The sequence below is a fragment of the Danio aesculapii genome, chromosome 4 (genome assembly GCF_903798145.1).
Source record: "Danio aesculapii chromosome 4, fDanAes4.1, whole genome shotgun sequence".
NCBI lineage: Eukaryota > Metazoa > Chordata > Actinopteri > Cypriniformes > Danionidae > Danio > Danio aesculapii.
The window spans coordinates 19,017,699-19,034,046 of record NC_079438.1 but is presented as its reverse complement, the minus strand read 5'-3'; the positions used below and the strand labels follow the sequence as shown (position 1 = coordinate 19,034,046).

Sequence of the window (16,348 nt, the reverse complement as noted above, 5' to 3'; positions counted from 1 at the left end):
ATCAAAGCACTAAATATATAGCAGAGTGCTGTCGATTAGGCCATAGGAATCATCACCAGAAGCGATGTGACAACCTGGGAGAAAAATAGCGTTTTGGTCAAATGGAAGCAGGTGGACTTAAGGGTGAAGCGGCTAGGCTTTTTGGGTGACTTTCATTTAACTGACCCTGTGCCCAAAAACAGAACAACAACATTGCCGAAACCCGGGATCGAACCAGGGACCTTTAGATCTTCAGTCTAACGCTCTCCCAACTGAGCTATTTCAGCTGCCATGACACGGCTTTCCTGCAGCAGGGATGTCTGTGAGACCAAGCTGAGCCCTTAAGGGCATCTGAGGCATAAGAGAGTCAAAATTTGGCCAGTACGGGTATCGAACCCGCGACCTTGGCGTTATTAGCACCACGCTCTAACCAACTGAGCTAACCGGCCGTTTTCTTGCCAGTGTGCTGGAGAACCCAGAGTTAGTGTCATTCTTTGGCCTTCAAGGGAACAGGATGCTATTTTAACTTTTTTTGTGCGGTGCTGGCAAAATAAAAACAGGTCTCACCGAGATTTGAACTCGGATCACTGGATTCAGAGTCCAGAGTGCTAACCATTACACCATGGAACCTTAAGATGATAGAGAGCGGCTGCTCGACATGAAGATGATGAATTAAAAAAATGGCCTTGCAGGAAAGTAGCAGAAGGTCCATCCAAGGCAAGGCCAATGTGCATTGATTTCTGAGTAACTCGTCATTCGGCATGCAGGGCTCCTCACACATTTACTAGAGCAGGACTAGGTAGGGCCTTCAAAAGAAAAGCACGCTATTCTAAGCAATTTGACAACTAAATGGCAGGCAGGGCAAAGAAGCCCCCACAGAACAGATGTGATCTTATTTTTTCTTTTTTGACCACGTCTAAAATGTTCAATTTGGCATGTGAAAAGGGGAATTAGCTCAAATGGTAGAGCGCTCGCTTAGCATGTGAGAGGTAGCGGGATCGATGCCCGCATTCTCCACTTGTGTTTTCATGCCTTTCACAGTGGCTTTTATTGCAAAGCTGGTTGCACCTGGAGGGTTTAGAGCGAATTTCCTTACGTCAGCTTTGCCGGTTCTGTGTAGTACTAATCATTGCAATCCTTCAGAAGCCCTATCAAGTCACAGTTTTCTTTTATTCGATGGCGCGTCCGCAGTGGGAAATCAAAGCACTAAATATATAGCAGAGTGCTGTCGATTAGCCCATAGGAATCATCACCAGAAGCGATGTGACCACCTGGGAGAAAGATAGCGTTTTGGTCAAATGGAAGCAGGTGGACTTGAGGGTGAAGCAGCTGGACTTGAGGGTCCTAGAAAACCCATAGTAACTGTTATTCTCTGGCCTTCAAGGGAATGGAATGCTATTTTAGCTTTTTTGTGCGGTGCTGGCAAAAAAAAAAAAAACAGGTCCCATCTAGATTTGAATTTAGATCGCTGGATGCAGAGTGCTATCCATTACATTATGGAACCTCAAGATGGTGTAGAGCTGCTGCCCGAGATGAAGATGATGAATTATAAAACTGGCCTTGCAGGAAAGTAGCAGAAGGTCCATCCAAGGCAAGGCCAATGTGCATTGATTTCTGAGTAACTTGTCATTCGGCATGCAGGGCTCCTCACACATTTACTGGAGCATTACTAGGTAGGGCCTTCAAAAGAAAAGCACGCTATTCTAGGCAATTTGACGACTAATAGTGTGACCTGGATGTGGGACAAATACAATTGAATGTATTTTATATAATTATTTTATTTAATTTTTTTTTGATGTTTGAAAAGTCACTCAATGTATTGTTTTATTGTATTTGAAAATTATTTTTAATAAAAAAAGAAAAAAAAAAAAAGAAAAAAAAAAAGCATGCCTGATCTCATCTGAACTCGGAAGCAAAGCAGGGTTGGGCCTGGTTAGTACTTGGATGGGAGACCGCCTGGGAATACCAGGTGCTGTAAGCTTTTTGAATTCCTTCATTTGGCAAAAAAATTAATAAATACAATTTTTTTAAAAAAAGAGGTAAACTATTGAGGGGCCAAGGGCATTGTTTCTGTCGGTGCTGTTTCAAGGCAAGCTGAGCGGCGCTCGGCTCTTTTTAAATAGCCAACTCTTGACTGCTGCTCTCGCTTACGGCCATACCACCCTGGCAATACCTGATCTCATCTGAACTCGGAAGCAAAGCAGGGTTGGGCCTGGTTAGTACTTGGATGGGAGACCGCCTGGGAATACCAGGTGCTGTAAGCTTTTTGAATTCCTTCATTTTGAATATCTTCAAAAAAAAAAAAAAAAAAAAAAAAAAGGTAAACTATTGAGGGGCCAGGGGCATTGTTTCTGTCGGTGCTGTTTCAAGGCAAGCTGAGCGGCGCTCGGCTCTTTTTAAATAGCCAACTCTTGACTGCTGCTCTCGCTTACGGCCATACCCCCCTGTGCATGTGTGATAGTGGTACATTCCAGGAAGTGTTTGGCTGCAGTTGGTGAGAGAGGCTCACCACATTTTTTTCTGTTTAGTTTTATTTTTGACTAAAATACATTTTTGTTAAACTTTTTTTGAGTTTGTTTAGTTTATCCTCCCAGCAGCGTGAGCTGTTCAGGGAGGAGTGTTTTTTTTTATTCCTATTTTTTTGGAAATGGACGGATCTACGGTGACAGACCTGGCAATGGCGGACGGATTTGAGAAGGCAAATGACAATGGACTGGACAGACGACAACGAGAAACAAACAGATCGGAGAAGGAAGCAAAGAAAAGGATTTATCTAAAAGAAGCAACTGTAACAGTGGATGTGGGACAAACAACTGAGGTGAGAGCAATGGATTTAATTAAAGCAGTGACGGAGAGGATTGGGGATGGAAAGATTTTGGCTGTAAGACCAAAACAAAACAAGGAGTATGAAGTAACACTTGAAAGAGAGGAAGATGCTGATGTATTAACAGATGGATTGACTATTAAAGGGATAAACTGTACAGTAAAGAGGCTACAAAATCGAGATTATGTTGTCTCCTTCATGCATCTGCCTGTCTATGTTGCTGACGTAGATATTTTAGAGAAATTGGATCATTGGGGAGTTTGTCCCCTTTCAAAAATTAAAAGAAGGTTTTATCCGGGCACAGATATTGAAGATGGGACGAGGTTTGTTAAAACCAGATTCCCCAAAGAAGTGGCGTCCCTCCCGTACAGCACACGAATAGAGACAGCAGAAGGACCACAATACTTTAGAGTGATGCACAGCCATCAGGTGAAAACTTGCAGGCTGTGCATGAGCCCAGATCATGTGGTGAAAGACTGTCCAGATTTTAAGTGTTATAAGTGCGAGGAAAAGGGGCATTTCGCAAGGGATTGTGATGCGGTGAAGTGCCCGGATTGTAATAAGGTTTTAAATAAATGTGAATGTTGGATGGGGGAAGAGGAGGAGGAGGTAGAGCAGCGGGTAGACAGACAGATATATGAAGGAGACAATATACAGTCAGAGGACAAAACAACAACACAAGACAGAAGAACAGAATCTAAAAGTGAAAAACTACAAGAGAATGAGGCTAATGGAAAGGACAGAGTCACTGAACAGGAAGGAACAACATGGACACAAATGGATATGACTGACAGTTTAAGGAATGTTTTGGAAGCAGCAGAATTGAGCAATTTGAATAATAAAGACTTACAACAAGGACAACAGGAAGACATATTTTGGACACAAATGGACATGACAGACAGTTTTCAAAAGGCAATGGACACAGTGGAGACAAAAGACCAAAGTAATGAGGAACAAGACGAGTTAGAGGAACATTTACAAAAGGAGGGAAACAAAGAGACACAGGTGAAATCATCAAAAAGAAGAAGATCGATAAAGATAAAACCTAATTTAGAGACTGCAAGGAAAAAACTGCTAAAAGATGGAGAAATTGAATGCGAAAATAAGTATGAGTTGCTAAAGGGCTTGGAAGAGATGGACTGAGATGATGGTTTTTATGAATGTTTTTATCTTATTTATGGTTTTAGGAATTGTGTCTTTAATGCAAGAGGGCTTTTAGACATCAGAAAATTTGAAAAAGTGAAAGAAATGTGTAAACGAGAAGATGTGATTTTATTACAAGAGACAAACTGGAAGGAAGAATACATGAAGGAAATAAGAAAAAGGTGGAGTGGGGAGATTTTATACAATAATGGGGATGGGAGGCTGGGGAGAGGAGTTGCAATTTTAATAAAAGAAAACAGTGGGGTTTTATGTAAAACAATCTATAATGACAAAGAGGGGAAGTGTATGATATGTGAAATGGAGTATGAGAAGAAAAAAGTAATTATGGTGAACGTTCATGCCCCAACAGAGGAGAACAGAAAGAAAGAGTATTTTAATGTACTAAGAGATTATTTAAAGAAACATGAAAGAGTTATTATCATGGGGGATTTTAACACTGTTTTTAGTAAATTAGAAATGGCTGAGGGAATGGTTTTTAAAACGGATAAGGGGAGAAAAGAACTGAAAATATTGATGGAGGAGATGAATTTAATTGATGTGTGGAGAGAAAGGAATGAACAGAAAAAAGAGTACTCAAGAAGACAGTTAGTGGGGAATTTTTTTTGTCAAACAAGAATTGATTTTATTTTATGCACAAGAAATGTTGAAGGGTTCATAAGCAAGATCAAATATGAAGAAACAAGTCTGAGTGACCATAAGCCAATTTTTATGAATTTAGACTGGAGTAATGTGAAAAGAGGGCCAGGGGTATGGGTTTTAAACACAGCGGTTTTAAAGAATGAAGACTATGTTTTAAGTATAAAGGAAATTATTCAAAAGGAAAAAGGGAATGAAATTTATAATGAGGACAAAAGAATGTGGTGGGAGAATGTGAAACATTTAGTTAAAAAGTTTACAATAAAATACTGTAGACAATTACAAAATTGTAAAAAATATAAGGAAAAAGAGCTGAAAGAAAAACTAGAAAACGAATTGAAAAATGAGAATGGAAAAGATATACAAAAGATAAAAGAACTGGAAGGAAGACTGAAAGAAATGGAGGAGGAGAAATTTGAAGGTGCAAGGTTAAGAAGCAAAGCCAAATTTACAGTGGAGGGGGAAAAGTGCACTAAATTTTTCTTTGATCTAGAGAAGACAAGAGGGAAGGCAGAAATGATTAAAGAAATAAGGAGCAAAAATGGGAACATAGTGGAAGAAAATGAGGAGATTTTGGAAGAAATAAGATCATATTATGAGAAATTGTTTTGCACAGAGGGAGTAAAAGAAAAAGAAAAAAGGGAATTGCTAAAGCTAATCAAATCAAGAGTAGAAGAAGAGGAAAAAAGAGAATGTGACAAGGAGGTAAGAGAAGAAGAAATAAAAAGAGCAATTAGTGAATTGAACAAAAAGAAAAGTCCAGGAATTGATGGGTTGGGAAGTGAATTTTATATTGTTTTTAAAGATATTTTATCTAGTATTTTAAAGGAAGTATATGATGAGATTTTTGAGAATGGTGGGGTAAATAAAAGAATGGGGATGGGCTTAATGAAGGTGATATACAAAGGAAAGGGGGATAAAGTAGATTTAAAAAATTATAGACCCATAACAATGCTCAATACTGATTTTAAGATTTTAGCAAAAGTTTTAGCTAACAGATTAAAGGAAGTGATGCCAAGCATAATCAAAACAAACCAAGCATATAGTATAAAAGGACGAGACATTGCTGACACAACTATGAGTATTAAAGACACAATAAGATATATAAATGATAAGAAGAAAGATGGTTTTTTAATTAGTCTAGACTTCGAGAAAGCTTTTGATAGAGTTGAGCATGACTTTTTATTTGGAGTGTTAAAGAGTTTTGGTTTTGGGGAAAATTTTATTAAGTGGGTTCAGATTTTATATAGAGGAGCTATAACCAGGATAAAATGCAATGGTTTTTTAACGGACTGTTTTAAAATAACAAGATCAATCAGACAGGGTTGCCCGTTATCTGCGCTTTTATATGCCTTAGTTGCAGAACCACTGGGATTAGCTGTGAAGCATGAGGAACGAATAAAAGGAATAGAGGTAGAGGGGGGAGTGAACAAAATTTTTCAATATGCTGATGATACCACATTAATAATACAAGATCTGGCAAGTGTAAAGCAAGCAATTGAAACGGTGCAACATTTTTGTAAGGGTTCAGGAGCTAAAATAAACGAAGATAAAACAGTATATTTGAGATTTGGAGGAACTGAGGCTTTATCTGGACATTTTACGTTCAAGGAAATGGATGAAATAAAAATTTTAGGCATTGTAGTAGGGAGGGATGAAAAGAAAGCAGAAGCAACTATGTGGGAGGAAATGTTAGGAGGGATTGAAAGAAGGCTGAGGTTTTGGAAATTAATGTCTTTAACTTTGAAGGGGAGGGTTTTAATTTTGAATGTTTTAATGGTTTCTAAATTATGGAATATTTTATATGTGTCATCAATGCCACTGTGGATGGAAAAAAGGCTGAAAAAATGTTTTTTAGATTTTTTATGGGAAGGGAAGCCTCCAAGGATAGCATACGCAACATTGATTGGAGAATTAGGCAAAGGGGGGACTAGGTTTAATAGACGTGGAGCAAAGAAAAAACAGCTTAAGAGTGAAAATGGTAAGGAAATATTTGGATGAAGAAAATAAGGCAGCATGGAAAAGAACAATGGAATATTTTTTAAGTAAAAGTGGCAATTTTAATATGGGAGATAATATTTTATGGATGAGGATGAAAACATTCATGACAGAGGGTCTACCAGACTTTTATAAAGAATTGATTGGAGCATGGGGGAAATTTTTAACTTGTGTACATTTTAATATACAAGGACGCGAGAACATTTTAAATCAGCCTTTATTCTTAAACAGTGACATTCTTAATCAAGAGAAAGTGGTGTTTTTTAGGAAATGGTGGGAGGTGGGAATAACAAGAGTAAGGGATATTTTATATGAATTTAAGGAAGGATTTTTACCGGAGCAGTATATTATTGATGTGATGGATGAAGCGAAGGAGGATTTTAACAGACAAGACTTAATAAAGGAATACGACATAATTAAAAATGCCATACCTGCAGAATGGTTAACAAGAATAGAAAACATGGAAGAAAATAAACCAAGTAAAGATGTGAGTGTAAGATTTGGAGAGAAATGGTGGGATTTTAAAGATTGTACAGTGAAAATGATTTATGGGTTTTTTAGAGATGGGGTTTTTAAGAAACCTGGTGCAAATCAGTACTGGATACGGCGTTTTAAAGATGTAAATGAAGACAATATATGGGCTAATATTAATGGCAAATTTGTACAATCAAAACTGGAGAATTTGGAATATTTTATCAGGAGTAAAGCAGTGTTTACAGATGTCATTTTAAACAAAATAGGGATGGAGGAAAGTGTCACATGTAAAGTGTGTCAAGATGCAGATGAAGGATTTTTACACTTGTTTTTATATTGTAATGAGTTAAAAGATTTTAATGAGAAATGCAAAAACATGATTTTAACTTTGAAAGGAGAAAGAGACGACAATCTAGAGTGGGAAAAGGTGTTACTGTTGGGGCTGAACAAAGAGTGTAATAATAAAAAACTCATAAATTTACTTGTGATTTTAATGAAAAATGCAATATGGGAGAGAAGAGTTGTAGCAAAAAAGGAAAATGTTTTATTAAATGTGTGGAATGTGTTTAAGAGGAAGGTGGAGAAATATTTTGAATGTCTATTTTATTATTTTAAGTTAGAGGAAATGCAGGAGGCTTTTTATGATGTTTTTACTCAAGAAGTCACAAAGATTTTAAATGACACAGGACTAAAAATGTCTTTTTAAAAATGTGATTTTACCTTTTAAGGAATACTACTTGGAACATTTTATGTGAAAAAAACAGAAAAAAACACATTGTTGTGAAGCTATGAATGTAATATGGACCTTTTAAATGTTTTGTCTGAAGTGTAATCTGTATAAATAAGTGAATTGTATGAATTTTGAACAGTATAATAAAGGAAAAAAAAAAAAAAAAAAAAAAAAAAAAAAAAAAAAATGGCAATGCCTGATCTCATCTGAACTCGGAAGCAAAGCAGGGTTGGGCCTGGTTAGTACTTGGATGGGAGACCGCCTGGGAATACCAGGTGCTGTAAGCTTTTTGAATTTCTTCATTTAGCAAAAAAATAAGTGAATAAATTAATTGAAAAAAAATAATAATAATACAGGGAAACAATTGAGGTGACAAGGGCATTGTTTCTGTGCCTGCTGTGTTAAGGCAAGCTGACTTGCCCTCGGCTCCTGGTACTGCACCTATTTTTAATTAGCCAACTCTTGACGACTGCTCTCGCTTACGGCCATACCACCCTGGGAACACTAGAGGACACTAGTGAGCGATACAGGAAGTGATCGGCTGCAGTTTGGAGAGAAAGGCTCTCCTCCATTTTAGTATTTTTGTTTTGTGTTTGTTTTTGTGGACTGTACTAGAGTTTGATTTTGTGTTTTTGTTTTTTAAACCACCTGACAGCAGCATCCCGCTGACTGGAGGGTGGTTTGTTGTTTTTGCTTTTTGCACTTTCCTGGGCAAAAAATGGACGGATTTTTGGTAAACGAAACTGGACTGGATGCAGAGACTCTCATGCAAACGAAACTGGACTGGACGGAGGAACAAGAATGGTTAACGACAATGGACTGGACAACAAACAACGAGCTGGACAAAGGAAAAACCAACTTGGTGGAAGAAAATATTTAAAAGAAGCAACAGTAATAGTGAACACAGAAGAAGTCAATGAGGTAAGAGCTGTGGACATCATTAAAGCAGTGACAGACAAGTGTGGTCAAGGGAAAATTCTGGCTTTGAGACCAAGGCAAGGAAAAGAGTTTGAACTTACTATGGAGAAGGAAGAAACATGTGAGGAGTTGCTTGATGGACTGTTGATTAAGGGAGTAAACTGTGAAATCAAAAAGCTGCAAAACAGGGATTATGTTGTTTCTTTCATGCACCTGCCCGTCTATCTTGATGATAGAGAAATTTTAGAAAAATTAGAAGGATGGGGAGTTCATCCCATATCAAAAATAAAAAGAAGGGTTTACACTGGCACTGACATTGAGGACGGAACAAGGTTCCTAAAAGTGAGATTCCCTAAGGAGGTGGCATCATTGCCATATAGCACAAAGCTGGAAACAGCAGAAGGTCCGCAGTACTTCAGGGTAATGCACAGCCATCAAGTGAAGACCTGTAGGCTGTGCATGAGTTCTGAACACTTGTTAATGGATTGCCCAGATTTTAAGTGCTACAAATGCGAAGAAAAGGGACACTTTGCAAGGAATTGTAATGCTGTCAAATGCCCAGAATGTAAACAATTTTTAAACAAGTGTGAATGTTGGATGGAAGGAGAGGAAGGAGGGGGAGCAGAACAAGTAGACGGACAGGTGCATGAAAGAAACAAGAAAGGAGAAGAATCAACAACAAAGGTAATGGAGGAGGAAACAAACATTATAAGGGAAGAAGAAGAAGAAAAACAGACATCAGAACAAGAACAGTGGACACAAATGGAAATAACTGACAGTTTTAAAAACTTTTTAAATATGGTGGAAAACGATGAACAAAGTAAGACTGATCAAGCTGAAGGAATGGAAAGTGATGAAGAACAAAGGACAGATTATGTAGAGAAGAACAAAGTGGAAAGAGGACTAATAAGAAGAAGAACAATAAAGGTAAAACCAAATGTGGACAGTGCAAGAAAAAAGATGATGACAAAGGTGCGAGTAAAAAACGTTAATAGGTATGAAGTATTAAGAGGGCTGGAAGAAGATGATGAGAAATAATGTTTTTTAACCATTTTATTTATTTTAACATGATTTTAATGTGTGTTTCTTTTTATGGAAGGGGCTGTTGGTTGAGTGAAAAAAATGGGTATGCAGAGGTAGAGGAGGAGACTAAACATAATGGTTGGTTTTAATATTTTAATATCTTTTATCATGTTTTTTAACATTTTATCGTGGAATGCAAGAGGTTTATTGAATGTGGAGAAATTTGAAAAAATGTTGGTGTTATGTAAAGAAGCTGATGTGATTGTTTTACAAGAAACAAATTGGAAAAATGAAAGTGTTAAAATGGTTCAAAGTAAATGGGATGGTCAAATATATTTTAACAATGGAGAGGATAAACTGGGTAGTGGAGTAGCGATTTTAATAAAAAGAGGTACATATGAAAAAGAAAAAGTCATATTTGAGGATGGAGTTGGGAAAAGCATGGCGATGAAATTAGAAAAAGGAGAAGATCATTTCATCATTTATAATATTCATGTACCCAATGAAGAAAATGAAAAAGTGAACTTCTTTAAAAACGTTAGTATAAATGTAAAAAATGGCAGAATGTTATTGTAATTGGAGATTTTAATACTGTTTTTACAGAATTAGATCTGGGGAGTAAGATGGTATATAGAAAAGATAAGGGGAGGGAGGAGCTACTGAAAATGATGACAGAATGCAATTTAATAGATGTGTGGAGAGAGAAAAACAAGACAAAGAGGGAATTTTCAAGAATGCAACTGGTTTTACATGAGCTGAAGTTAAGTAGGATTGATTATATGTTATGTAATGTAGAAATGAAGGATTTTATCAAAAGTTTATTTTACAAAAAAGTAAGTTTTAGTGATCATTTGTTTTTTTGTGTGAAATTAGATTGTGCAAAAGTTGAAAGGGGATTAGGTGTATGGATTTTGAACGCAACAATTTTAAAACATGAGACATACAAAGAAAAAATTACACAAATAATTGCAAACAGTAAATTGGACAGAATGTATAGAGAAGATAAAAGAATATGGTGGGACAATATGAAGTTAGACATGAAAAAATGTTCAATAAAATATTGTCAAATTGTAAAAAGAGTTAAAAATAATAAAGAAATGAAAATAAGAAAGGAATTAGAAGAGGAAATAAAAAGACTGCAAATAGATCAAAATGAAGATATTGGGAAAATAATATATTTACAAGAACAACTAAAAGAGATGGAAAATGAAAAATGCAGAGGGGCTATAATTAGAAGCAAAGCAAAGTACACTGTTGAAGGAGATCGAAGTACAAAATTCTTCTTTAACTTAGAAAAGAATAGACAGAAAGCAGACTTAATGAAAGAGGTGTTGAATAAAAATGGAGAATTAAAACAAGGAACTGAGGAAATTTTAATAACTGTAAAAAATTTCTATGAAGATATGTTTAAGAGTCAAGGAACTACAAGGGATGATAAACTGTTTCTCTTAAATCAAATAAAACTAAAAGTTTCAGATGAAGATAAAGTTTTTTGTGATGCAGGGATAACAGAAGTAGAAATCGATGAAGCAATAAGACAGTTAACTACGGAGAGAAGTCCAGGCATAGATGGGTTAACCAATGAGTTTTATAAGAATTTTAGAGAAATGATAGTACCTGTTTTAAAAGAAGTTTATGATGATGTTTTTAAAAAAGAAGAATTAAGTGAAAGAATGAAGATAGGAATGATTAAAATGATATACAAAAGAAGAGGAAGTCCTTTAGATCTGAAGAATTATAGGCCCTTAACAATGTTAAATACAGATTTTAAAATTTTAGCAAAGGTTTTAGCAAACAGATTAAGGAAAGTTTTACCTAAAATTATTAGCACCACGCAGGCATATGGAGTCAAGGGGAAGGACATATTAGACACAGTTCAAAATATAAGAGATACATTATTGTATATGCAGGAGAAAAATGTGAGTGGATATTTAATTAGTTTGGATTTAGAGAAAGCATTTGATAGAGTGGAACATGACTATTTGTTTGAAGTGATTAAAAAATTTGGATTTGGGGAGAATTTTAGGAAATGGATCAACATTTTTTATTATAATATTTTAACATGTATTAAATGCAATGGTTTTTTAACGGAATGTTTTCAACCAACAAGGTCTATAAGACAAGGATGTCCACTATCTGCACTACTGTATACATTAGTAGCTGAACCATTGGGACTAGCAATAAAAGCAGTCAATGGAATAAAAGGAATACAAATAGAAGAAAGAACTGAACATGAGCCAGTTTACCAGTATGCAGATGACACTACCTTGTTGGTTGAAGACATTCAAAGTGTAACAAAGGCAATGGGGATTTTAAATAGGTATTGTAAGGGGACGGGAGCTAAGATTAATGTTGAAAAGAGTGTGTGTATGAGAATTGGAAGGGCAGATGTTTTACCTCAGCACATACATTTTAAGGAAGAGTATGAACATATCAAGATTTTAGGCATTTGGGTTGGTTTGGATTTTAATAAAGCGGATCATTTTAATTGGGAGGGAGTTTTAAAAGGGGTTGAAATTAGATTGAGATATTGGAAATTGAGAAACCTGACATTGAAGGGAAAGGTTTTATTGATTAATTCTCTAATGCTCTCAAAAATGTGGTATGTGCTGAGTGTTACCCCATTGCCTTGTGAATATTATAAAAGATTAAAAAAATGTGTTTTAGATTTCTTATGGGGAAAAGGAAGAGCAAAAATATCCTATGACATGTTGATTGGAGGGAAAGAAGTTGGGGGACTTGGGCTTTTAGACCCACTTTTAAGGATGAAAACATTAAGGGTGAAATTGGTAAAATGTTTTGTAGATGATAATAGTAAAGAAGTGTGGAAAAATGTCATGGATTACTTTTTAAAGAAATGTGGTGGAGTAAATAAGGGATGTAGTGTATTATGTATGAAAACAAAAAAAGAAATGTGGACAGGTATACCAACATTTTATGAAGAGGTTTTAGAAGCTTGGGGAAACTTTTTAGAAAATATGCTGATTGTACCTAAAGGAAGAAACCAGCTGTTAGAACAACCTTTGTTTTTAAACCTGAACATCACGAAAGATGAAAATGTAATATATTATAAAAAATGGTGGCAAGCTGGAATTAGGCAAGTAAAGGATCTGCTCTATGAGGTGATAAATGGCTATCTTCCATTACAAGCAATAGAAGACATGTTATCTGAAAATGAAGTGAATGTAAGGAAAGGAACACTTGTAAAACAGTTTGAGGATTTAAAAAGAGCAATACCACATGAATGGATTGAAAGAATTGAACAAAATGAAAAGGGAGAAAATGGAGACATGCCTGATTTGTATTTTAAAAAGAAAAATGGAGAGAACAAGATTTTTATTGACTGTAAAGTAAAAGATTTTTATTTGTGTTTTAGAGAAATGGCTTTTGTAAAACCAGTTGCAAACAATTATTGGAAAGAAAGATATGATGATTTAAATGAAAGTGAAATATGGCAAAATGTGGGAACGAAATATATGGATCCAATTTTAGAAGATTTTAATTATTTATTAAGACATAATTGTATTTTAACTGAAATGAGGTTATGTAAAATTGGGATTGAAAGAGATGCAATGTGTAAAGTCTGTAAAAATGAAGAAGAAGGTTTTTTACATTTGTTTTTTTACTGTGAAGAATTGAGTGTGTTTATGGAAAGGATCAAACGTATTATTAAATCTATGCTGAAAGATAAATATAATGAGAACATGACTCAAAAGGAATGGGAGAAAATGTTTTTATTTGGTTACAAGGGTAACGGTTTTAATATGACTGTTTTTAATTTATGTATAATAATTGCAAAGAATGTAATATGGCAAAGACGAAATATTGCAAAATTTGAAAAAAGAAAAGTAGATGTATGGGTTTTATTTAAAAACAAAATGGAAACGTCATTTAGGTTATTATGGGAATATTTTTTATCAAATGACAAAGATGATGAATTTATAGAAATGTTTGTAGAACAAAATGCAATGTTAGAGCTTAATGTGAATGGTGTTACCTGGATGTGGGACAAATACAAATGAATATATTTTGTATAACTATTTTTTATTTAAAAAAAAAAAAAAAAAAAAAAAAAAAAAAAAAAAGCAATGCCTGATCTCATCTGAACTCGGAAGCAAAGCAGGGTTGGGCCTGGTTAGTACTTGGATGGGAGACCGCCTGGGAATACCAGGTGCTGTAAGCTTTTTGAATTCCTTCATTTGGCAAAAAAATTAATAAATACATTTTTTTTTTTTAAAAGAGGTAAACTATTGAGGGGCCAAGGGCATTGTTTCTGTCGGTGCTGTTTCAAGGCAAGCTGAGCGGCGCTCGGCTCCTGGTGCTGCGCCTATTTTTAAATAGCCAACTCTTGACTGCTGCTCTCGCTTACGGCCATACCACCCTGGCAATGCCTGATCTCATCTGAACTCGGAAGCAAAGCAGGGTTGGGCCTGGTTAGTACTTGGATGGGAGACCGCCTGGGAATACCAGGTGCTGTAAGCTTTTTGAATTCCTTCATTTGGCAAAAAAATTAATAAATACATTTTTTTTTAAAAAAAGAGGTAAACTATTGAGGGGCCAAGGGCATTGTTTCTGTCTGTGCTGTTTCAAGGCAAGCTGAGCGGCGCTCGGCTCCTGGTGCTGCGCCTATTTTTAAATAGCCAACTCTTGACTGCTGCTCTCGCTTACGGCCATACCACCCTGGCAATGCCTGATCTCATCTGAACTCGGAAGCAAAGCAGGGTTGGGCCTGGTTAGTACTTGGATGGGAGACCGCCTGGGAATACCAGGTGCTGTAAGCTTTTTGAATTCCTTCATTTGGCAAAAAAATTAATAAATACATTTTTTTTTTTAAAAAAGAGGTAAACTATTGAGGGGCCAAGGGCATTGTTTCTGTCGGTGCTGTTTCAAGGCAAGCTGAGCGGCGCTCGGCTCCTGGTGCTGCGCCTATTTTTAAATAGCCAACTCTTGACTGCTGCTCTCGCTTACGGCCATACCACCCTGGCAATGCCTGATCTCATCTGAACTCGGAAGCAAAGCAGGGTTGGGCCTGGTTAGTACTTGGATGGGAGACCGCCTGGGAATACCAGGTGCTGTAAGCTTTTTGAATTCCTTCATTTGGCAAAAAAATTAATAAATACATTTTTTTTTTAAAAAAGAGGTAAACTATTGAGGGGCCAAGGGCATTGTTTCTGTCGGTGCTGTTTCAAGGCAAGCTGAGCGGCGCTCGGCTCCTGGTGCTGCGCCTATTTTTAAATAGCCAACTCTTGACTGCTGCTCTCGCTTACAGCCATACCACCCTGGCAATGCCTGATCTCATCTGAACTCGGAAGCAAAGCAGGGTTGGGCCTGGTTAGTACTTGGATGGGAGACCGCCTGGGAATACCAGGTGCTGTAAGCTTTTTGAATTCCTTCATTTGGCAAAAAAATTAATAAATACATTTTTTTTTAAAAAAAGAGGTAAACTATTGAGGGGCCAAGGGCATTGTTTCTGTCGGTGCTGTTTCAAGGCAAGCTGAGCGGCTCCTGGTGCTGCGCCTATTTTTAAATAGCCAACTCTTGACTGCTGCTCTCGCTTACGGCCATACCACCCTGGCAATGCCTGATCTCATCTGAACTCGGAAGCAAAGCAGGGTTGGGCCTGGTTAGTACTTGGATGGGAGACCGCCTGGGAATACCAGGTGCTGTAAGCTTTTTGAATTCCTTCATTTGGCAAAAAAATTAATAAATACATTTTTTTTTTTAAAAAGAGGTAAACTATTGAGGGGCCAAGGGCATTGTTTCTGTCGGTGCTGTTTCAAGGCAAGCTGAGCGGCGCTCGGCTCCTGGTGCTGCGCCTATTTTTAAATAGCCAGCTCTTGACTGCTGCTCTCGCTTACGGCCATACCACCCTGGCAATGCCTGATCTCATCTGAACTCGGAAGCAAAGCAGGGTTGGGCCTGGTTAGTACTTGGATGGGAGACCGCCTGGGAATACCAGGTGCTGTAAGCTTTTTGAATTCCTTCATTTGGCAAAAAAATTAATAAATACATTTTTTTTTTAAAAAAGAGGTAAACTATTGAGGGGCCAAGGGCATTGTTTCTGTCGGTGCTGTTTCAAGGCAAGCTGAGCGGCGCTCGGCTCCTGGTGCTGCGCCTATTTTTAAATAGCCAACTCTTGACTGCTGCTCTCGCTTACGGCCATACCACCCTGGCAATGCCTGATCTCATCTGAACTCGGAAGCAAAGCAGGGTTGGGCCTGGTTAGTACTTGGATGGGAGACCGCCTGGGAATACCAGGTGCTGTAAGCTTTTTGAATTCCTTCATTTGGCAAAAAAATTAATAAATAAATTTTTTTTTTTAAAAAAAGAGGTAAACTATTGAGGGGCCAAGGGCATTGTTTCTGTCGGTGCTGTTTCAAGGCAAGCTGAGCGGCGCTCGGCTCCTGGTGCTGCGCCTATTTTTAAATAGCCAACTCTTGACTGCTGCTCTCGCTTACGGCCATACCACCCTGGCAATGCCTGATCTCATCTGAACTCGGAAGCAAAGCAGGGTTGGGCCTGGTTAGTACTTGGATGGGAGACCGCCTGGGAATACCAGGTGCTGTAAGCTTTTTGAATTCCTTCATTTGGCAAAAAAATTA

The 16,348-nt window shown here is 37.0% G+C and overlaps 12 non-coding genes across 12 annotated transcripts; 9 read left to right on the top strand and 3 right to left on the bottom strand.

The window, feature by feature from the left end:
- Positions 1-193: 193 nt before the first annotated feature.
- trnaf-gaa (transfer RNA phenylalanine (anticodon GAA)) lies at positions 194-266 on the bottom strand. The gene has a single exon. It is a non-coding gene; the product is annotated as a tRNA-Phe (tRNA).
- An 88-nt stretch (positions 267-354) lies between these two features.
- Positions 355-428, bottom strand: trnai-aau (transfer RNA isoleucine (anticodon AAU)). The gene has a single exon. It is a non-coding gene; the product is annotated as a tRNA-Ile (tRNA).
- Positions 429-537: 109 nt separating this feature from the next.
- On the bottom strand, positions 538-609 carry trnaq-cug (transfer RNA glutamine (anticodon CUG)). The gene has a single exon. It is a non-coding gene; the product is annotated as a tRNA-Gln (tRNA).
- Positions 610-2,124: 1,515 nt separating this feature from the next.
- Positions 2,125-2,243, top strand: LOC130223584 (5S ribosomal RNA). Its single transcript, XR_008836711.1, has one exon. It is a non-coding gene; the product is annotated as a 5S ribosomal RNA (ribosomal RNA).
- Positions 2,244-14,109: 11,866 nt separating this feature from the next.
- LOC130223770 (5S ribosomal RNA) lies at positions 14,110-14,228 on the top strand. Its single transcript, XR_008836886.1, has one exon. It is a non-coding gene; the product is annotated as a 5S ribosomal RNA (ribosomal RNA).
- Positions 14,229-14,408: 180 nt separating this feature from the next.
- On the top strand, positions 14,409-14,527 carry LOC130223769 (5S ribosomal RNA). Its single transcript, XR_008836885.1, has one exon. It is a non-coding gene; the product is annotated as a 5S ribosomal RNA (ribosomal RNA).
- A 181-nt stretch (positions 14,528-14,708) lies between these two features.
- On the top strand, positions 14,709-14,827 carry LOC130223768 (5S ribosomal RNA). The gene has a single exon (XR_008836884.1). It is a non-coding gene; the product is annotated as a 5S ribosomal RNA (ribosomal RNA).
- A 180-nt stretch (positions 14,828-15,007) lies between these two features.
- LOC130223831 (5S ribosomal RNA) lies at positions 15,008-15,126 on the top strand. The gene has a single exon (XR_008836943.1). It is a non-coding gene; the product is annotated as a 5S ribosomal RNA (ribosomal RNA).
- A 173-nt stretch (positions 15,127-15,299) lies between these two features.
- Positions 15,300-15,418, top strand: LOC130223767 (5S ribosomal RNA). Its single transcript, XR_008836883.1, has one exon. It is a non-coding gene; the product is annotated as a 5S ribosomal RNA (ribosomal RNA).
- Positions 15,419-15,598: 180 nt separating this feature from the next.
- LOC130223765 (5S ribosomal RNA) lies at positions 15,599-15,717 on the top strand. The gene has a single exon (XR_008836882.1). It is a non-coding gene; the product is annotated as a 5S ribosomal RNA (ribosomal RNA).
- Positions 15,718-15,897: 180 nt separating this feature from the next.
- Positions 15,898-16,016, top strand: LOC130223764 (5S ribosomal RNA). The gene has a single exon (XR_008836881.1). It is a non-coding gene; the product is annotated as a 5S ribosomal RNA (ribosomal RNA).
- A 182-nt stretch (positions 16,017-16,198) lies between these two features.
- Positions 16,199-16,317, top strand: LOC130223763 (5S ribosomal RNA). Its single transcript, XR_008836880.1, has one exon. It is a non-coding gene; the product is annotated as a 5S ribosomal RNA (ribosomal RNA).
- Positions 16,318-16,348: the final 31 nt, after the last annotated feature.